This window comes from Pleurodeles waltl, chromosome 10 (genome assembly GCF_031143425.1).
Source record: "Pleurodeles waltl isolate 20211129_DDA chromosome 10, aPleWal1.hap1.20221129, whole genome shotgun sequence".
Taxonomy (NCBI): Eukaryota; Metazoa; Chordata; class Amphibia; order Caudata; family Salamandridae; genus Pleurodeles; species Pleurodeles waltl.
This window is the reverse complement of record NC_090449.1, coordinates 189,439,585-189,462,870: the sequence shown is the minus strand read 5'-3', so window position 1 is coordinate 189,462,870 and position 23,286 is coordinate 189,439,585.

Here is a 23,286-nt window from a genome sequence, read left to right as displayed (position 1 = left end):
ATGTTTTACACATATTAAGTACTCTAGAAGAGGAAGAATGTACAATAATAGATCCAGTACTCAATCTCACCAATATTGACATTGATCTTGATATGAGTTGCCTGAGTGGCTTTGAACCTAACTCTGTATTTGTACCACCACTGACAAATGAAGTTATTGATATATTTGAAACGAATGTGATCAAGACGTTGAAAAAAACTTAGAAACAAAACAATGACCACTAGCGGCTACCTAGAAGCCTGGCTTTATCAGGCCATCAAAGAGCTGAAAAGCAATGACGACATAGTGATTAAACAATCAGATAATGGGGGCAGTGTTGTAATTTCACCAGTGGAAATGTATTTCAAAGAAGGTCATAGACACTTGGAGGATAGGACCATCTATTCAGTATCTAGTAGAACTGAGGCCTTAGAAGCCAATGGAATTTTCCAGGAAAAATTTATTGATTTGAGTGGGAGGAATTTAAATTCCAAGGATGTAAATTTCCCAACCTTTCAGTACTCTATTTTTTAACTAAGTTGCATACAAACCCCAAGTGCCCTGCATGGAGACCTATTGTTTCCTCAATGGGCAACCTATTGGAGAAAACATCTAGATGTGTGGGATTTTTTGTCAGACCATTTGTTTAGACGTTACCCTCATATATCAGGGAAACATGGGATTTTCTGTGCATCATTTATGGGGTTGTTTGAAAGGGTAATTATTAAGCATGTGTTTGAATGTCAATTTTCCTTATACGTATATCCCCCATGATTTAGGCCTAGAGGCCTGTAGACATTTTTAGAGCACACTCACTATCCTATCACTAACATATTGAGATGCTAAATGATATGATGTGATACTGTCTGACTAATACCTACTTTCTGTTTGTTCAGGTAATCTATTGCCAAACCCAAGGGCCGGCGATGGTTACTTGTTTCACTCCCATTTACTCAGGTTTTTTACCTGGGATGGTGGGAGGAATGGGTGGTGAGCAACATCCATCAGTTTGATGACTATGTCATCTTCTGGGTGAGGTATATTGACAACATATTCTACATACTGAAAGGATCAATATCATCAGCCAAGGATTTTGTGGAGACATTAAACATAGATACCTTGAACGTAAAAAGCTCAGCAGTCCGATTGAAAGATATACAATCGAGTTCCTGGATTTGAAATTAGAGGATATAAATAACAGGCTAGAGTCCAAACTGTAGAGGAAAATGACAGCTGGAAACTGCTTACTACATGTCACAAGCAGTCACCCCTGGTACCTCATACAGAGTGTCCCTTAGGGGAAGTTACTCAGAGTGAGAAGAAACTGTAGTGCTGAAGAAACATTTTCTATTTAAACGAAAATCATGACTAAGAGGTTTCTGGAGAGAGGCTATTCCACACACACTATACAAAAAGCTTTGGAATGAGTAAAATTGTTAAAAATTGACAATCTATTGGTCAGCAAACAAACAATTGACAAGGATTCACAATTTATAGAGTATATCACAATCTACAACAAGGCTTCCTCTGATGTTAAACAGGCCTTTCGCAAAATCAGGCACATCTTACACGCAGATGATATTGTGGTAGGCTACTTTAGGTACAGAGGACGCAACTACGTTGATACAGTAAGAAGGGTTTATTTATGTTAGTTTTAGGCCGTTGGATGTGAGGAAAAACAAAAATAAAATAAAATATTAAATGGGAATGAGTTCACTAAAGTACGGATTGTTGGCGCCTTCTCCATCCTGTTTCAGCTGTGTCTTCTTTTCTTGTCTGTTTCTTTTTAGGTATGGTGGCTGACCGCGCGTCTTGCCCCGAGGATACCGTAAAAGGAAAAAGAAATAGTAGGACAGGTAAGTCAACTGGGTTTCTCTGGGGTTCTGGTATTAGTTACATGCAAGCAAAAAGTATACCGGGTTATGGGGAAAATTAAGGCTGGGAGTGTCCGATGGTGCAAGGTTTGGGTCACACGTGCAATTTCATAAGTGGTCCTCTCTCTTCTCTGTGTCATAGACCCTGTGCTGATATAGTGCACCACGTGCCCTTTCCCTCGCTCCCCTCCCTGGCCTTCTCCCTGTTCCCGGTTTCCCTTCCTTGTTTCCCTGTTTTATGCTGTATTTTCAGAAGTCCTATAAAGAACCGTACCTTGTGAAGCCACGACCCTCCAGGGTCGTGGCTGGGCTCCTCAGCGTTGTTTCGGGTGTTCTTTGAGTCCGTTCTAGCGCTCTTCTCGGCTTCGGTATCCTGCTCCTCTTTTGGGTCCCGCGGTCGTCCCTCTGTGATCGGCGTCTCCTCCTTCGTCTTCTCCGCGTCTTCTCGTTCCCGGCATTCCGCGTCCGCTGGAGAGTCCGTCGTTTCTTTTCTAGGTCCGATGCATCTCCCAGCATTCCCATGTCGCCATGGGAACGCGCTCGTCGCTTCGGGAGGAGGGGCGATGGCTGCCAGCTCCGTGCAGTGAGAGACGCGGTCGAAGAGACCCGTCTACACTCCCCATCCCAAGAGCGGGACTGGTAGAGGACCGAAGAGGTAGGGAAGTGAGACAGAAAATCCGCCGGACCCTGCTGTGAACCCGGGACGTGGCGGACCTGAAATGAAAAAGGTTGGAGCTCAAGGAACCAGCGAAGGATACGAGCATTCGTGTCTTTGTGAGAGGCGAGCCACGTAAGAGGAGCATGGTCCGTAAAAAGGATGAAAGGCCTGCCCAAAAGGTAATATTGCAAGTTTTCCACTGCCCACTTAATGGCGAGGCACTCCTTTTCAATAGCAGGGTAGTGACACTCGCGAGGGAGGAGTTTCCTGCTAATAAAAACAACTGGGTGGACATGACCCTCCCGATCAGGCTGGGCGAGGACTGCACCGAGCCCAACGTTAGAGGCGTCAGTATAGAGATGGAAAGGGGCGGAAAAATCTGGACACCGGAGAACGGGTGTGGTGGTAAGGATCTGTTTGAAGGTTTCAAAACTGGACAGTTGAGAGACAGACAATGGGGCCAATTTCGAAGGACGATGCTTTTGTAGGAGGTCGGTGAGGGGGGCCGTAATGGTGGAGTACTGTGGGATAAACCTACGATAGTACCCTACGAAGCCTAAAAAGGATCGTAGGTCTTTATTAGTCTTTGGCGTAGGTACTCGTACAATAGCCTCAATTTTGCTTTTTTGGGGTTTCAGAGTTCCGGTACCGATTAAATACCCAAGGTAGGATATCTGAGTATTTCCCAGGGTACATTTTTTTGGATTCGCCGTGAGCCGTCGTTGGTCAGGGCTTTAAACACCTCATTTAGATGGTATAAATGATCTTCCCAGGAATTACTATAGATTACTATGTCATCTAGGTAGGCAGCCGCAAAGTTATGGAACGGTTTCAACAATCGGTCCATGAGTCGTTGGAAAGTGGCTGGGGCACCATGGAGCCCAAAAGGAAGGACGGAAAAGTGGTATAGGCCTGATGGAGTTGCAAACGCGGTCTTTTCTTTGTCTTCGGCTGAGAGGGAAATTTGCCAGTACCCTTTTGTGAGATCGAGGGTAGACAGATATTTGGCTTTACCTAGTCTTTCTAATACATCGTCTACCCGAGGGATAGGATACGTGTCAAACAGTGATATGTCATTTAGTTTGCGAAAATCGATGCAGAAGCGCACAGAACCATCGGGTTTTGGGACAAGAACTACTGGGGAACACCAGGGGCTCACCAAGGGTTCGATTACTTCCAGCGCCAGCATTTTCTTTATTTCTTCCTCAATGAGGTGTTTCTGGGCTTCTGGAATTCTATAAGGACGGAGTCTCACGGTTTTTCCCTCTGGGGTTTTGATTTCATGGTGTATTAAGGACGTCCTACCAGGGGTCTCAGAAAAGAATACTGAGTGGTTCTGTATGAGGGTGGACAGTTGTGATTTTTCCCTGTTTGTAAGTGATTTGTTTATCTCGGGAGTTGCTTTCTCTTTTATTTGTGTCGTGGGGCATAGCTCTAATTCCAGTGTCGTGGATGGTGTAACAAGAAACCCGGTAGCGATGGGATCACTGTTAACGTCTGGCTGTTCCCATTTCTTTAACAGATTGACATGGTAAATCTGGGTTTTACTGGGACGTTGATTTACCTCAATAAGATAGGTGACGGGGTTAACGGCCTTTATTACTTTATATGGACCCTGCCATCTCGCTAACAGTTTGTTTTCAGAGGTTGGCCTCATTATAAGAACCTGGTCCTCTGGGTGGAAGGACCGTAATTTGGTTCCTTGGCATAATAGGCTTTCTGGTTGCTTTGGGCTGTTTCTAGATTACTTCGTACATCTTCCCATATGGACTGTAGCTGGGTTTTCAATTGGTTGCCAAGGTCTAATAGGGGTTTCCCTTCCTCCGCTTCTTCTTCCCAGGTTTCCACAGCCATATCTAGGAGATTACGTGGTTGTCTCCCGAAAACTAATTCGAATGGACTATGTCCGGTGGAGGATTGTTCATGCGTCCGGATGGCGTAAAGGACCAGTGGTAATTTCTGGTCCCAATCCTTTCCGGAGTCATTCACTAATTTTTGCAATAGAGTTTTAATGGTACGGTTATACCGCTCCACCAAACCGTCTGTTTGGGGGTGATATACAGAAGTCTTTATTTGACTAATCCCTAATAATTTGCATATTTGTTTCATAAGGCCCGACATGAAAGGGGTGCCTTGATCGGTGAGAAGCTCCTGTGGAAAACCTGTTCTGGAAAAAAACGTTATCATGGCCTGAGCTACTGTTTTGGTAGTCATACTAGACAGAGGAATAGCTTCTGGGTATCTTGTGGCGTAGTCCACGAGTACCAAGATGTAGGTGTGACCTCGGGAGGAGGGTATAAGAGGACCGACGAGATCCATGCCCATGCGGCTAAATGGAACATCTATAATAGGTAGAGGTTGTAATGGGGCTCTCCTAGGAACTCCAGATTCTGTCAGTTGACATCTCGGGAACTGCATACAATAACGTCTCAGTTGTGCATAAATCCCTGGCCAATAGAATCTTCGTAAGAGGTTCTCTTCTGTCTTGTCCCGGCCATAATGGCCACCCCCTGGCTGGTTATGAGCCAGAAACAGGACCTGTTGACGATAGGAATCAGGCACCACCAATTGCCTTTTTTCCCCCTTCGTAGTGTTAGTGACTCTATATAGAAGGTTTTTTTGAACTAGGAAGTAAGGACCCACCTCTGAGGATGGTTCTGTTTTGGCTATTCTCCAGGCCTGGCTGAGGGTTGGGTCCTGTCGTTGGCTATCCCTGAAGGAAAGAGTAGCGTCCCCGACTTCGGCTATAACTTTAGTAGAGCCGTGTTCACACTGTGATTCTTGATATTTTAGTTTTCCTTGTCTTTTCTCTTCTCGTGTTAGTTTAATGCGAGTGGGAGGGCCCTCAATAACACACGTAGCGAAGGGAGCCTCTGCCCACCAGTCTGGGGTTTTTCGGGGTACTTTTTGTCTTTTCTAACAACTGAGAAAACCGGATGTAATCAGTTCCGATAATACAATCTTCTATCAACTTGTCCATGATTCCTACTGGAAGGAAATCGAAGTAATCGTCCCGCTCTATCCTGACCACACCTAGAGGATACTGTCTCTTGTCTCCATGTATACAACAAATAGTGACGCTCTGTTGTGAAGCCTGTTCTGAGGTTTTCACCAGATCCTTCCTTATCACGGACTGGCTACAGCCTGAGTCCACCAAGGCTTCAGTGGGTTGCCCATTGATCTGTATAACCTGTCTGAACTTATAATGGCCCCCTCCTGTGCATAGTACTCTGCGCCGGGTAACCCCGATTTCCATGGGTTCAACCCCTTCGTGTTTCCTGGGACACATTCTCGCGATATGACCCCATTCCCCACAACTGAAACATTGGGGCTGCTGTAAGTGGCTACCCTCCCCCTGTCTCTGTGTCATTGTATCTTCTACAACAAGCCTAGGGCTATATTTAAGTGGAGCCACGGGTGGTTTCATAGCGGGTCTGGGAGTTAGTGATTTCACATCTGTAGATCGGTGATAGGCACAAGCTAAGTCTATTGGCACCTCTATGTCGATCTTGGGGTGCTGCCTAATCCAATTCCTGGTGCTGGTTGGGAGTGAGTCTAGGTGTTGTTCGAGAATAAGTGTTTTTATTACGTCTTCTCTACTCGTTCCCAGAGGACCCAACCATTTTAATCCTAGATCTTTCACTCTGAAATAGAAAGTTCGGGGATCTTCACTCTGGCCCCACTTCACTTTCCTGAATTTCATTCGGTAGTATTCCGCATCGTGTCCCACCCATTCTAAGATGCTATGCTTGATATCTTTGTAGGGTGTGTTACCTCCGGGGTTAGCAGCCTGGTAGGCAGACTGCAGGAATCCGGTTAGTAATGGCGCAATATACTGTCCCCACCGTTCTTCCGGCCATTGTGCCTAAGAGGCTACCCGCTCGAAGTTAGTAAAGAAGGAGTCGGGGTCTTCTCCTTCCTGAAATTTCTGTAAAACCGAGCTCGGGACGTTGGGATGGACCTTGCTTGCTGCTATGGTGTCCGTTAGTTTTTGCAGTGCAGTCTCATGAACGAGCTGGTTATTCGCCATTATTGTGGCTTGACTCTTTAAAGCCGTTTGCAAGGCCTCTCTATCCTCTTTCGCCTCTCTTTGCTGGGCTTCCCAGACCAACTGGAGATGTCGCTGCCCCTCCGCCAGCTGCTTTATCATGTCCTCTATTGTTGGTTTCTCCTCCATTTCATTCTGACACCACTGTGGTAGGCTACTTTAGGTACAGAGGACGCAACTACGTTGATACGGTAAGAAGGGTTTATTTATGTTAGTTTTAGGCCGTTGGATGTGAGGAAAAACTAAAATTAAAAAAAATATTAAATGGGAATGAGTTCACTAAAGTACGGATTGTTGGCGCCTTCTCCGTCCTGTTTCAGCTGTCTCTTCTTTTCTTGTCTGTTTCTTTTTAGGTATGGTGGTTGACCGCGCCTCTTGCCCCAAGGATACCCGAAAAGGAAAAAGAAATAGTAGGACAGGTAATTCAACTGGGTTTCTCTGGGGTTCTGGTATTAGTTACATGCAAGGGAAAAGTATACCAGGTTATGGGGAAAATTAAGGCTAGGAGTGTCCGATGGTGCAAGGTTTGGGTCACACGTGCAATTTCTTAAGTGGTCCTCTCTCTTCTCTGTGTCATAGACCCTGTGCTGATATAGTGCACCCCGTGCCCTTTCCCTCGCTCCCCTCCCTGGCCTTCTCCCTGTTCCCCGTTTCCCTTCCTTGTTTCCCTGTTTTATGCTGTATTTTCGGAAGTCCTATAAAGGACCGTACCTTGTGAAGCCACGACCCTCCAGGGTCGTGGCTGGGCTCCTCAGCGTTGTTTCGGGTGTTCTTTGAGTCCGTTCTAGCGCTCTTCTCGGCTTCGGTATCCTGCTCCTCTTTTGGGTCCCGCGGTCGTCCCTCTGTGATCGGCGTCTCCTCCTTCGTCTTCTCCGCGTCTTCTCGTTCCCGGCATTCCGCGTCCGCTGGAGAGTCCGTCGTTTCTTTTCTAGGTCGGACCCGGAAGTCCGGGTCCGATGCATCTCCCAGCGTTCCCATGTCGCCATGGAACTTGCTCGTCGCTTCGGGAGGAGGGGCGATGGCTGCCAGCTCCGTGCAGTGAGAGACGCGGTCGAAGAGACCCGTCTCCAACATTCTAGGCAAATACCTGACATCTGTCCTAGAATAACTTATTGGAACAACAAGTCCATAAAAGATGAACTTTGCTGTAATATGATTATAACAAATTCCAAAACCAGTCAAATTCAGGTATTTTTGTATGCACCAAATGTAAGGCATGTTAACACAGTAAAAATATAAAAGCCATTAGAGTTTCTCCAGTACAAAAATAATTTCAAATTCGGAAACACTTAACCTGCAGTTCTGATTTCTGTGTGTATAACCTCAGCTGCCCTTGTAATAAATTGTATATAGGAGGCTCCAGCCACAAGTCTAGAAAGAGAATCCTAGGACACATGAAGGCTATTACTAATGTTGATAAGCAATTTCCAGTAGCAAGACATTTTAGGATTGAACGTTCCAGGAAAGCTAACCTTCTCAAATTCTTTGTTCGCTATAGGATTTATCCTAATGTGAGAGATGGGAACAAAACCCTGGCACTGAGGAAATTGGAATCTAGGTTTATCATCAACTTCCCAACTTTACATCCATCAGGTCTTAATCACATTGAGGACCAAGCAATACACCTAGGCTGAACAGCCAACCGCAAGTGTCCCTTTTTTTGGGGGAGTCTGAATTATTTTCTGCAATCTCACATCATTAACACAATCTGTCTGTCTATATCGCAACAAGGATAGCAAGAGATTATCAATTCCATTTTTAAATTTAGCTTATGTTCTTCCATTTCTGCTCTGAGGAGAAAGGACACTCTCTTCTTGTTTTTAAGATTGTTTTATTTGTTTTTTTTAGGTATGGAGAGGTGTTCATCCATGAAGATTGAGAACAAAAGAACTGAGATGTAGGTTTTCTAAAAATATTTACGTTGAGGATTTTGCAGGGCCATATTTATTTATTTTTAAATTGAAATTTACTAAAAAAAACAAAGGTTACAGGGACATTATAGTTAGGCTCACATTTTAAACGTACAATTTATAATTGAATTTCTATGGTTTTGTACATTTAAAATGTGAGCCTAACTATAAAGTCGATGTAACCTTTGTTTTTTTCATTGAATATATATATATATATATATATATATATATATATATATATATATATATATATATATGGATAGATAGACTGAATTGAAGGATGAGTAAAAACTTATTTAAACACTTGTGGTCGTGTGTCCTGTAATTACGGCATCTGAAGAAGGCACTTCGCCGAAACGCGTCATGCTGGGGAGAGGAAGTGGAATTCAAGAGTGCCCCTGGCTCTGTTGTGGAGCTGCTTGGTTTGGACATTAATTACATGCAGTGCTGCTTGCGCGAAGGAGGCACCCACCTGTCAGAGTTCGGTAACAATGAGCAGCATTTGGGTACTGTACTTTTGTTTGCTACCTGAACCACCATTGTCCCCTTTTCAAACACATGCCTGGTGCAGAGACATCTAGATAGATAGATAGATAGATAGATAGACAGATAGATAGATAGATAGATAGATAGATAGATAGATAGATAGATATGTATATATTAATTTTGTTTTTAAATAATTGGTAATAAAATGAGAAAGACTGATAAAATTGATTCTGGGGTATACATTGCTGATGATAAAAAATATTTTGAAGTATTTTAACAGGGGAGTTGATATATTATAATTTTGAAATGTTTATGTCACTAAAAAATGTTCATATACACTTGGGTGTGTAATATATAATTGGAGGGGTTAACTGCTTGGTAGAGAAATGGTGGACAAACTGAGCTGTGTAATGCTGAGGGTTTGTGTCCTAGTGTTTTGGGCCATGGAAATGATGGAAGGACGATGTGTTATAATGGCACCTGTCATAGCGTACACACAGGCCCAGGAGACGGCATCATGCCAAAATACGTTGGGTATAATTTGTTAAAAGTTTGTTATGCCTAAAATAAATATCTAATTTCTTCAATAAGTTAAATAGTTTGGATCCACGCTGTAGAATGTATTCAAGGTGGAGTCACAAATCATTGGTCATGAAAGAAACCGAGTGGCGGAGCTATATATATAAAACCTACTGGCAGTCGCTGGTAGGTAGATGTAGTTAGAACCATGTTTCCATAGGAAATGCATTTTTGATGTGCCTATATCTTTGACGTTGTTTAACAAATCTTCATTTGTCAAACAAATTGTAAATATATATATATATATATATATATATATATATATATATATATATATATACACACAAACACTCACACGCACATATATATAAATATTTATGTGTGTGTCTGTACATATGCAAATAGATCAGGAGTTATGTCAAGTCTTGGGGATCCCAACAGATGCCACAATACCTAGCCATTGCAAGCTAAAATCTCGCTTTTTGTCACCAAATACATGCTGGGAATGAGATGGATCTGTTCCAAGAAGAAACAAAAGAAGGACTGACTAAACTTGCCTTTAAATCACAGAGGTATGATTATATTAACATGACAAGAGAAGATTGGTTGGCAGTGCAGGATGTGCAAAATGATGAGACAATCATAATATAGACATCAGAAAAGGGAGGCAATATGGTGATTTCTGATTGTATACACTACATCAAATAAGCCAAAAGACAACCTGGTGAAAGAGCAAGTTATATAAAACTGGAGAAGTATCTGATGGAGGATTATACCATAATCAGAAATTGCGTAGTTGGTCTGAGAGAGGCCTGTTAGAGGAGGGGGAACTAAAATACCTCAAGATAGATCACCCAATTACCCCTACAATATATTTTTATCGGAAGTACATAAAGATAACATCAATCAACCTGGAAAATTGATTGTGAGCTCAATAGGGTCATTATTAGAAAATACATCCAGATTTGTGTTAAATTGAATTAACAACGTAGGATGGAAGAAGAACTATGTAATGGCTACAATAGATGCTGTGTCCCTCAATACTTCCATTGAACATGAGGATGGGTTGAAAGCTTGCAGATACTTCCTAAGGTCCAATCCATCAGTCTATTAGAACACAATGAAATGCTGATGGAAATGCTACAATTCTCTCTGGTGCACAACACATTTTATTTGATGGGGATTACTACCTACAAAAGAGGGGGACAGCTATGGGCACGTCCTTTGCCCTGACATATGCAACCTGACAATGGGATGGTGGGAGGCAGAAACTGTATGGACAGAGGAAAATTAAAGGACCTTGGAATGTGTGGGTCTATGGGCACGATAAATCGATGACTTATTTTTAGTTTGGGAAGGGGAACAAAAGGATTTGGATGAATTTTACTGTGTCACTCAACAATCTCCAACATATGAAATTCACCTATGAGATAGGTACAACAAATATTAATTATCTAGACACTGGGATATGCATCAATGATAGAAAGATATGCACCAAAATCCATAGGAAATGACATGTTGTAACAGTGTGTTACATGTTACACGTTAACAGTGCACACCCTCGGGCTCTGAAGTGGGATGTGCCCTATGGTGAATTTTTGAGAGCCAGACATTATTGCTCAGAAGATGAAGAATATGAGGTACAAGCTGCCGATATGTACACAAGATTCACCTGTAGAGGCTATCCCAAATCAGTACTTATAAATGCCATGACAAGAGTTAGGAGGCGCAAATGAGATGAACTATTGATACCGAAATCAAAGTTTGCCAAAGATGCAGCATTTGAAAATGAGATTAGCTATATTATGCAGTGTGATGCTGCAATTCAGGAAACAAAAGAACTGTTAAAAAAGAAGTGGAACCTACTATTAATGGGTGAGACATTGAGAGGAATATTGCCCAATCACCCACAGAATTACCTACAGATCACCTACAAATAAGCAACTTCATTGGGGGATTATCTAACAAGACGTGTTATGGCATCCCAAAACAAGGATGGCTCAAATTAGCTCAAACAAAAACAATTGGGCTTTTGGAGATGCTTTAAGTGTAAAGCTTGTTCATGTGGCAAGAACATGGCAACATTTAAATGACATTATGGTAAGGTGATGAAGATCAAGGAATGGATAAGCTGTGAGACCTTGCACGTAGTTTATGTGTTGGAGTGTGGGTGTGGTAAAACGCATGTGGCCAGCACAGTCAACAAATTAAAAATATACATATTACAGCATCTCAGAGCAATCAGCATTAAAGACACAACCTGCTCAATGGCTAAGCACATTTGGGAACAGCTTCATGATGATAGATCTGGATTAAGATGTTATGGCATTCAACACATTACACCAGGTCCCAGAGGAGGTGATCAGGAATTATGGTTATGCAGATTGGAATCCAAATGGATAATCCTGATGAGGACTGAGATACCATGGGGACTTAACACAGATACAGAGCTACATGTACACTTATGATGGTATGGGAGAAATGGATAATACCAACATGTAATAACAGCAAACCTTCCCAGTAACAGTCACAAAGACACTATGAAATAGGTGCAGCTCAGATGGGTGTAAGAGTTACTGAGTTGATGTTGGTGATGAATTCTCTTCCTTTGTAAATTTTGAATTGGGATATGGGGATTGTTTTGAGTCCCTCAAACTGGGGACGATTACAGTTGTTTTAGATCATATATGTAACTCACTATCCGTTACAGTGTATGAGGATTTATTGAATGGAATAAATGGTATTGATGTCATCATGATGGGAATGTGGTGCATTTGACACTTAAGATAAGTACAATGATTATGCCTTGAATAGTGAAGTGTCATGTGCACATGTTGAGCCTTGAAGTATCTGGAGAATTAGAGATGCATAATGTGGATGTAATCATAATTGAAGATGAATTCTGCTGCAATATATCAGTGGGACATTAAGCGAAAAATAATACATTATGAAGAAATATGTCACAGGTATTACAACAGATGAGGAGATGATTTTGTTAATCATGAACATCTGGACAGAATAATGTGATCATGCATTTTTGATTGGAGATAGTGTGAGGAATCAGTGTTGCTGCATCAAATAAATTGGATCACTATGGAGAAAAGTGTAATGACAAAATTGGTATTTTACCTATAATCAGATTACTACACAGGTTCCTTTCATGAATAATGCCATTGTGGGAAGAATATTGACATCAGGGTGAGGTAGAATTGAGAATCAGACATGTTGATGGGTACTTTACCATGACTGAATTCATAATTTCTTGATTCATCAGCATATAGAGAAATTTGTGTTTTAATGATTGGTGCTGCTGCAGCAATTAAATCGGGCTACCATGGGTAAATGGTAATGATGAAAACAGGACATTATTAATGATTAGTCAGTGAGGTTGTTCCCACTTACAGTAATGATATTGCAAAAAGATCAACACAGGAAACGCGCGAAGAACAGGGCATTATCAATGTCTAGTCAATGATGTTGTTCCCATTTATAGTAATTAAGAAAAATAACTCCCTGGGGGAAATATGATGCTATCCACCACTCAATTATCTTCTCATACACTAATTCACTTCAATGATCAATCTTAATAAGGGAATATCAAAAATTAATATTTAATAAATAATCACATACACAATGAAAATATAAAAAACAATTATTACAAAATCTAGCAGGCCCCTCAGGGGACCTCTGTACAATCTCTAGTCTAAAAAATATAAATTGGGAGACAAAACTTTCCCTAGCCTATTGCCTCTTGCTGTCCCAATTTAGGTAAACAATGGCCAATTGATTTGTGCACCCAAATTCTCATCTATTTTTGGCCAGTACCAATGGGTTCAGCAATCCAGCTTGCGTCGATGTGTCTCATGGTCTTTCACAGTCCTTTCACCACCGTCCTCAGGACGATTTTATATTCTCCCAACACATATTCATTTCATGTCAGAATCCATAATGAATCATGCAAGCATCAAAATTCACTAATAATCTACAAATCGTATTCTCATCCAGAGAGTATTTCTTACCTCTCTGTTGCCCAAAGTCAGATCACTTTGTGTGTTCCACTATTTCTTCAAATTCATAGAAATGTTTAAAATGAGTACTGTGCCATTAAATTGACTCTCTGTCTCAGATCTTTTTGACGGAACAGTGTTCTCTTCCTTTCTTCCTTCAACAATCAATTTATAGTAAAGCCATTGCAAAAAAGACCGACATGGAAATGAGCAGAATGTATGATCATATTTTATGTGGCAATTTGAAATTTCTGTTCAATTGTTTCTGGATTTTCTGAATTTTCAGTATGTCCATAAGTTCATATTTTTAAGGCATTGGTGTTGCTGCAGAAATTATATATATATATATATATATATATATATATATATATATATACATATATGCAAAATACAAGCAAGAACTCTGGGTAGTTCCCAAATTTAGGTGGAGAGCAGCTCTAATAAGGAGCACTCTACAACACCAGCGACACTCTAGATTTGCTCACCTTAAATGTCTGTTTAACTAGCAAAGGTTTTAAGCATAGGATCAGCATAGTGCTATCCACGCTGAGCTAGATAAAGACAAAGGCCCTCATTACAACCCTGGCGGTTGTTGGAGAAGAGGCGGTCTTACCGCCAACAGGCTGGTGGTAAAAAAAATTGGAATTATGACCATGGCGGTTACCACCATGGTCATCCGCCACTTCTCCGAACCGACCGACAGGGCGGAGATGACCATCGGCGGTATCATGACCCGGCTGACCGCCATGGATTTCATGGGGTTAGGAACCACCATGAAATCCATGGCCGGTAAGCACTATCAGTGCCAGGGAATCCCTTCCCTGGCACTGATAGGGGTCTCCACCACCCCCCACTCCCACCCCTGAGTCCTTCCCTGACACCCCGCACCCACCTGCCACCCCCCAAAGGTGGCAGGATCCCCCTCCCCACCCCTACCCCCAACATCACTACACAGACACCACCAACACACATACCCGCACACACACGAACAAACATGCCAACAGACACACATACATTTATACACGCACACCCACATTCAGACATACACGCACACATCCATACAGACATACATACAGGCAGACACGCACACATTTTCAAAAACACTACACCCCCCTGCATGCATACACGCACTCACACACCCCCTCTTCATACTCACACGCACACCCCCATGCACGCACACAACACACAACACACAACACACAACATCCCCCCACCCCTCTCCCCTAACGGACTTACCTGGTCCATTGATCATCCGGGAGGGGACTGGATCCATGGGGGCTGCTCTGCCGCCAGCACCCTGTCAGCAGAACACCGCCATGCCGAATCACGTAAAGTGATTCGGTGGGCGGTGTTCTGTTGACGGGCGGTGGAGGTGGAGCAACCTCCACTTCCCCGCCGACCGCCAGTATGGCTTCTGGCGGCTCCCTGTCTGGAAAAGGACAGAGGGCTGCCAGCAGTCATAATTCGCCGAGCGGAAAACCACCAGCACTGACGGTCTTCAGCACAGCAGTCCCTCAGCGGTCTTGTGAAAAGACCGCCAAGGTTGAAATGACCCCCAAAGTCTTTTGCCATTTGTACAGCAAAATCTTTAAGCATAGGATTGACACAGTGTCTTCCTTGCCGAGCTGTAAAATGACAAAAGCCATTTACCACTCCAGGCACAGTATTATAGCTTTGGACTGGTCAAATACCATCCAAGCCAACCTGGAATGTGTAAAGCAACCCCTGGCACGTGTTTCACTCTCATTAGAGTTCTTCAGCGGGGTTTAGCTTTGTCCAGACACAAGGGAGCACCCAGTATAAACCAAAACAAGACCCTTTCAGGGTTAGAGTAATGCATAAATTATGCAAAATATAAGCAAGAACTCTGGGTAGTTCCCAAATTTAGGTGGAGAGCAGCTCCAATAAGTAGCACTCTACAACACCAGCGACACCCTAGATTTGCTCACCTTAAATGTCTGTTTATCTAGCAAAGTTTTTAAGCATAGGATCAGCATAGTGCTATCCACGCCGAGCTAGATAAAGACAAAGGCCCTCATTTGAACCGGTAGCCGCCCGCCAAGTTGAAACCGCTGGGCGGCCGCCAATGCAGCCGCACTCCCGCGGGGTCTATTTGGAGATCCCCGCTGGGCCGGCGGGCAGAAACCTGGTTTCCACCCACCAGCCCAGCGGGGATCTCAGCCGCAACACGGGAGCTGGCTCCAAATGGAGTAGGCGGTGTTGCGGCTGTGCGACAGGTGCAGTTGGACCCATCGCGTTTTTCACTGTCTGCTATGCAGACAGTGAAAAGCTGCATGGGGCCGTGGCAGGGGGACCCTGCACTGCCCACACAGTGGCATGGGAAGTGCAGGGGCCCCCAGGGGCCCTGCGACTCCCCTTTCCGCCAGCCTTTTCATAGCAGTTCAAACCGCCATGAAAAGGCTGGCGGGAGGGGGACTCATAATCTCCTAGGCAGCGCTGCAAGCAGCACTGCCCTGGGGGATTTAAACTGCCTGGACAAAAGTGTCTGGAAACCGCCGGTCCCGGCGGTGCGACCACAGCGCTTCTGCCGTGGTGGTAATTCCCAGGGAAGCACCGCCAACCTGTTGGCAGTGCTTCCGACAAAACAGCCCTGGCGGTCAAAGACCGCCAGGGTTGTAATGAGGGCCAAGGTCTTTTGCCATTTGTACAGCAAAATCTTTAAGCATAGGATTGACACAGTGTCATCCTTGCCGAGCTGTAAAATAACAAAAGCCATTTACCACTACAGGCACAGTATTACAGCTTTGGACTGGTCAAATACCATCCAAGCCAACCTGGAATGTGTAAAGCAACCCCTGACACGTGTTTTGCTCTCATTAGAGCTCTTCAGAAGGGTTTGGCTTTATCCAGACACAAGGGAGCACCCAGTATAAACCAAAACAAGACCCTTTCGGGGTTAGAGTGACGCATAAATTATGCAAAATACAAGCGAGAACTCTGGGTAGTTCCCAAATTTAGGTGGAGAGCAGCTCCAATAAGGAGCACTCTACAACACCAGCGACATTCTAGATTTACTCACCTTAAATGTCTGTTTATCTAGCAAAGTTTTTAAGCATAGGACCAGCATAGTGCTATCCATGCCGAGCTAGATAAAGACAAAGGGCCTGATTACAACATTGGAGGACGGTGTTAACCCGTCCCAAATGTGACGGATATCCTGCCCACCGTATTACGAGTTCCATAGGATATAATGGACTCGTAATACAGTAGGCGGTATATCCGTCACATTTGGGACGGATTAACACCGTCCTCCAAAGTTGGAATCAAGCCCAAAGCCTTTTGCCATTTGTACAGCAAAATCTTTAAGCATAGGATTGACACAGTGTCATCCTTGCCGAGCTATAAATATATATTCCATGCACAGTTTTTTCTTCAATGATTTACCTTCAAATGTTCATTGATATTTTTATTGATGTTATAAAAGTTGTCATGAGTCCTGTAATATCTGGGGTAATTACCAGTGTATGGTGAGGATTCAAGTTATAGTAAATGCAGGCCACCAGTTATTGTTGCTTGAAATAACTTTAAGTATAACTGCAGAATTTTTCTGGCTTTGTGCAATTATATTGAGAACCTAACTATAATGCCCCTGTAACCTTTTGTTTTTTAAGTGAAATCTTATATATATATATATATATATATATATATATATATATATATATATATATATATGATAGATAGATAGATAGATAGATAGATAGATAGATAGATAGATAGATAGATAGATATAGATAAATTAGGTTGTCTTCTGGTCGAAACAGACACTTCACAATCATACAAGGTGGAAAAAAAAAACTTTATTGGTGACACAAATCAAAAACCCAGAGGTCAACCTCCTTGCCTCGTAAACATGGAAGGCTTTTCTCTAAAACATGTTGAAGTTTTGGTTTTGTGTAGCTAATAGAGGATTCTTTTTTTGCCACGATGGATGATCATGGTGTAACCCCCACTAAGTCCAGTTAGGTCTCAATAAATTAACCCCAGCTCAACCTTTGGTAGCTTGGGAACGAGCAACAAGGCTTAACTTAGGAGACAAAATGCCTCATTATGCCTTTGGCTGTCTTTTTGGAAGACCACGAAGCTGCTGCAGGCAATAGAATGCCAGTGCTGGCGGTCTGTTGTGTGCCATATTAGGAGTCTTTGGAGGACTTCTGCCCATTTCTGGGTGTAAGTCTGACTCCAAAGAGGCAGTTGCATCGGCAGCACCGCCACGGCAGCAAGACTCCACCCACCGTATTACAAGCCGTAATATGGCTTGGCGGAGTCCTGCTGGCATCGTGGTGCTGGTGGTGCAAGACCGCTAGGACCCCTCCCCTCCCAGACGACCTCCTCGACTTAGAAGGTAAGTAGTCATCTGAAAGAGGGTGTCTGTGTGTGTGGGTGTGTGTGTGCGGAGGGAGGTGTAGTGTGAATGCATGTACATGGAGGGGTGGTGAATGCGTACATGTATATGTTTGAATGTGAATGTTAGTGTGTGTGTATGTGCTCATGAATGGTAGTGTGTGTCTACATGTCTGCGAGTGAATGGGGGGGTGTGTCTACATGTATGTGAGTGAATGGGGGTGGGTGTCTGCAAGTATGCGAGTGAGTGGGGGTGTCCGTGTGGATGAATGCATATGTTGAGGGGTGTGTATGTGAATACATGCGTGCATGAAGGAGTAAGGGGTTTTGTGTGTGGACGGGTGAGGGGGTGTGCATGTGTGTGGACTTGTGGGGATGTCTGTGCCGGCAACAGTAATGGGGATTCCTGCTGCCAGGGGTGTGTCCACCAGGATTTTCATGGTGGGGTGACTGTCACAAAAAGCCTGGCGATCGGCAGCTTCGTAACCCAGCCGGCAGGCTGAAGTCTGTTGCCGGGTTGGAGGTGCACACATTGCGGTGCGCTCCGCACTGGCGGGCCAGGTGGTATTGTGGAGGTTTGGCGTCTGCCAAGCCCCACAACTCATGATGTGGTGGTCTTTACCGCTGGGTCTGTGGTGGTAAGACCGCCACGGCGAGGTTGGCGGTCTTATGACCGCCAGCCTCATATTGAGGGCCAAAGTGTGAAAAGCATTCAAATATCACAAAACAGTAATAAAAAAAAACATAGGAATCAGTTTAAAAATCCCAAAACAATTTACGAAAATAGGTAATGTTTTTATCCTTAATTTAACACCAAAACTAATAAAAATGGATAAGAGGAACAGGAGATCTGATTTTTTTAAGAATTAATGTTTTTTAGCACATAGAAACTACAAGCGCCACTTGGGAGATCTGGTCGCACCTCGACGGGGCAATGTCAAATTTTAAGGCCAACTACAAAGGAGTCCTGCTTGGCCACAGCAAGCCGGAGCCTCACTTAAAAGTTTACCTTCAGACTTAGGGCTAGATTTAAGGAAAGTAGCGCTGCATCAAGTGCAGCGCCACTTTCCCTGCACCCCTTGGGACCCTCCTACTGCCACCATGTGTGCACTGTGTTTAAAATACTGTGCACCATGACACGTGGTAGGGGGCAGTCGCATCATGTTTAATGACGCTATTGATGTACTCTTACAAAATATTGGTGCTACTCCTGCAGAGTACATAGGGGCCCATTCTAAAGAATGGAAGCCCCTTTTTAACACCTGCTCTTGAGCAGGCGTTAAAAGTGCCATAAAAAAAGTGACATAAAGTGCCATAAATAATGGCACAAGGGAATCTCAGAGATTTCCTTGCACCATTTTTCCCGCTCCCATAACGGGGGAACACCCCATTTGCATACATTATGGGCCTGATTCTAACTTTGGAGGACGGTGTTAAACCGTCCCAAAAGTGGCGGATATACCACCTACCGTATTACGAGTCCATTATATCCTATGGAACTCGTAATACGGTAGGTGGTATATCCGCCACTTTTGGGACGGTTTAACACCGTCCTCCAAAGTTAGAATCAGGCCCTATGTCTGGTGCATGCGTTGCGCCACACTGTAAATACGGCGCGGGGATTTCAGCCTCGTTGGGCCACATTAACTTACAAAATAATTACATTAATTTGGCGAAAGGTGGCGCCAGGGGATCTATAAATATTCCCTTTAGTCTTTTTATTGAAGATTTTTCTCACCGGGATGAAGTCACCAATCCGATCTGACCTCCCTGGAGTCCTCTTTAAATATATGTTACAGGAGTACTCGGTGAAGAATTCTTCCTTCGGACTTAAATGATTTTTCAGGACAGAAATATTCATCTGGGCCGAAGTTGAATTTGGATCCAACGTTCTCGGAGCCCTCCTAGGATATGCTGCGTAGGAAGTCCCAGTCAACTGTTTACATTTGGACGCTGTCACTTTTTTGGAGTTTTTTTCTCTCCGACATCAAAAGACCCTCCACAGCAAGCCGATTTTGAGTTTATGTCATTGGATTGCCTTTCCAAGAGCCCCCAGTGAAATCTTGGAAGTCTGGGGCTCTGGAGCTTTTCAACGGGACAAACCTGCAAGTCAGGCTGGGTTGTGGTTGTGGTAAGCTGGCTTGACTCATGACATCAGGTAGGTCCCTTTATGGAGCTTTGTTCCAAAAATTCTCCAAACTTCTGGATCTTTTTCCAGAAGTTCTTTGAAAGTTCTTCTGGAGTCCACAGCTCACCCCCAAGGTTTCAGAAGTTCTGATTTGCTCCTTGAGGGTTAAGACTTCAACTCCCAGAATGCACCTATCTCAACTTCCAAAATGACCACTGGACAGTGGTCAGCTGGTCACTTTCTTCAGGATTTGATGCAGGGGACTCTGGTTAGCCATTTTCCACCTGCAGCAAACAGGGAGTTCCTTCTTGAACCAGTTGAAAAAGGCAGAAACTAACTTTTGGAGGTTAGGTCTGGCTGCGTCCACCCACTGGTGTGGCTAAAGATCCTCAACACACCCCTTCCTTGTCATTTTCTAATCTAATCAAGAGGGCACCTGGTTGTCTGGGTTTGCAGGAAATGGGGGGGGGGGTCCTGAACTGCTCCAAATGTCCTTCCCTTCTTTGAAGACCAGTTTGCCTGCTCCCCCCATCCTGTTTTCACCATCTGTTGAGGCTCCTCCACCAGGCACTGTCCTTGTCTTGAGCCAAGGCCACTTCGCACCTCATCAAAGCAGCCTGGCCAGGCTGCCAGAGGTTGGCCAATCAGAGAGGGGCACCTCAGAGCTGAAGTTGACAACTTTCAGGTAGAGTTCTAAAATTATTTCCCTGAACTAGTTATATTAAATTCAACAATGGCAAGTTGTTGGATTTATTATGACAATACGTTTGATGCCAAAATTGACATATTTATCTCCTTTTGGGACTTTATGAATTTAAAATAAAGTCTCCCTATTTAAGCCTATGGAGCCCATTCACTACAGTCAGGGAAAAACAAATTTGGCTATTTTTCCTCACCAGGGTTTATAAAAGCACTTATTATAACGTCCCGGCTTATAGTTACATAACACCCAGCTCTAGGTGCACTTAGGGTGCACCTTAGGGATGACTTATATATAAAAGTAAGGTAGTTTAAGACTTTGGAAGTGCTTTTAATTCCAAAGTCGAATTTGCATGTCACTTTAGTTTAAAAGCAGCCAGCAAGACAGCCCTGCCTTTAAAATGACACTGGGTACCTCAGCAGTGCACCTATGGGTGCCCTACCTATGCTGGGGTCCCTAGACCTACATGCCCTAAAATATACAAGGGACTTACAGGTAGGTTGATACTGCCAATTATAATTAGCCCAATTTACATATCCACTTTATACGGAGCACTGGACCTGGGACTGGTTAGCAAAGCCCATAGCACCATCACACCTTCGGAGCCGGCGACAATGCTGCTGCTACTTTCCCGCTGAGCTGATGGGCTTGAACCTTGGTTACTGCCCGTCAGCCCAGCGAGAAAGTCGAAATAGGGCCGGTGGGGAAGTCACCAGTAAGATGGCAACCTCCCCGTCGGTAGTTCAGCGGATGGGTTTTCTTGTTAGCCGAACTCATAATGAAGCCCTAAGTCAGAAAGGTAAAACTTTGACAAAGGCTTTCCACTCACTGTAGCTGAGCAGGGCTCCATCCCTGTCTGCCTTAAATTTTGACTTTGCCCTGGTCGAGTGTGACCAAATGTCCAGATTATCGCTTTTAGTTTCTATGCACTAAAAATATTTATTCTTTAAAATGTCATATATCTAGTTCCCTTTATTGGATTTTTTGTCATTTTAGTGTCATTTTAAAGATAGAAATATACTTATTTTTACAAATTGGTGATGGATTTTTATTGTGTTTTGTGTTTTAATCGTGTACTCTTTAGTGATTTTTAAATGCTTTACACACCTGTCTCCTAAATTAAGCCTAACTGCTCGTTGCCAAACTGCCAAGGGTTGAGCTGGGATTAATTTATTGAGACCCTGACTGGACCTTGTGGGGGTACTTTCCTGCCCTTACCAATAATCCACTTTCCAACAATATAAATGCACACACACACCCATAGATATGTAGACCAAACCAATGCAGCGTCAGTTCACAGCACACACTTACAGATCATGCTTTCCCATTGATTCCTTTACAAAAGAAGTTGCTGTACTCAGTGACCTCAAATAGTAAATTTATTGCTTAGAGCACAACAAAATAGAATACCAGTACCAAAAATGAAAGGTAAGATTTGAAGCAAAACATGTCTGAAGTAAGATTAATTCTAACATATTGTAAAGAAAATTATGATATACACAAAGGGGGTCATTACAACCCTGGCGGTACAAGACCGCCATGGCTGTAATGACGGAAGCACCGCCAACAGGCTGGCGGTGCTTCCCAGGTCATTACGACCGCGGTGGAAGCGCCGCGGTCGCACCGCCGGGGCCAGCAGTTTCCCGCCACAATGGCCCTGGTGGTAGTAATCCGCCAGGGCAGCGCTGCTAGCAGCGCTGCCCAGGGGATTACGAGTCCCCCTACCGCCACCCTTTTCCTGGCGGTTTGAACCGCCAGGAAAAGGCTGGCGGTACGTGGAGTCACGGGGCCCCTGGGGGCCCCTGCACTGCCCATGCCACTGGCATGGGAAGTGCAGGGGCCCCCTGACAGGGCCCCATGCAGCTTTTCCCTGTCTGCATAGCAGACAGTGAAAAGCGCGACTGGTGCAACTGCACCCGTCGCACGTCCGCAACACCGCCGGCTCCATTTGGAGCCGGCTCCTGTGTTGCAGCAGAGATCCCCGCTGGGCCGGCGGGCGGAAACTAGGTTTCCGCCCGCCGGCCCAGCGGGGATCTTCAAATGGCCGCGATGGGGGTGCGGCCGCATAGCCGCCCGCTAAGGTCGTAATGAGGGCCAACGTTTTTAGCAAGTATTTGAAAGTTTGCACGATCCAGATATTGAAAATATATTGGGACCACCCAACGACCACTTATTGTTTTTAGGAACACACCATCTCTCAAAGACAAATTTGCATGGAGTGATTCCAATGACAACTAATCTGACATTTTGCTCACCAAACTACAAACAGGTTTTATAAATGCAATGCGTGTAAAGCTTATAAAATTGGCAAGAACGCAAGATCATAACAGACAGAAACAACCATAGAATTCGAATCAAACAAAAGATCACGTGTGAGTCACAATATGTTGTATGTATCATTGAGTGCAAATGTGGTCTCAAATATGCAGGCAGTACCGCATGTATGCTTAAAAAGAGATCCCAGCCTAGATTTAGCAAGACATTACATAAGAGAAGATGAAAGTAATTGGAGAACAGAGGGATTTTATTGCATTGCCATGATAATACAAAATGAAAGAGTTGACTATAGAATCAAACAATTTTGTTGTCCCGAATCCAAATTTCTCCTTTGACTG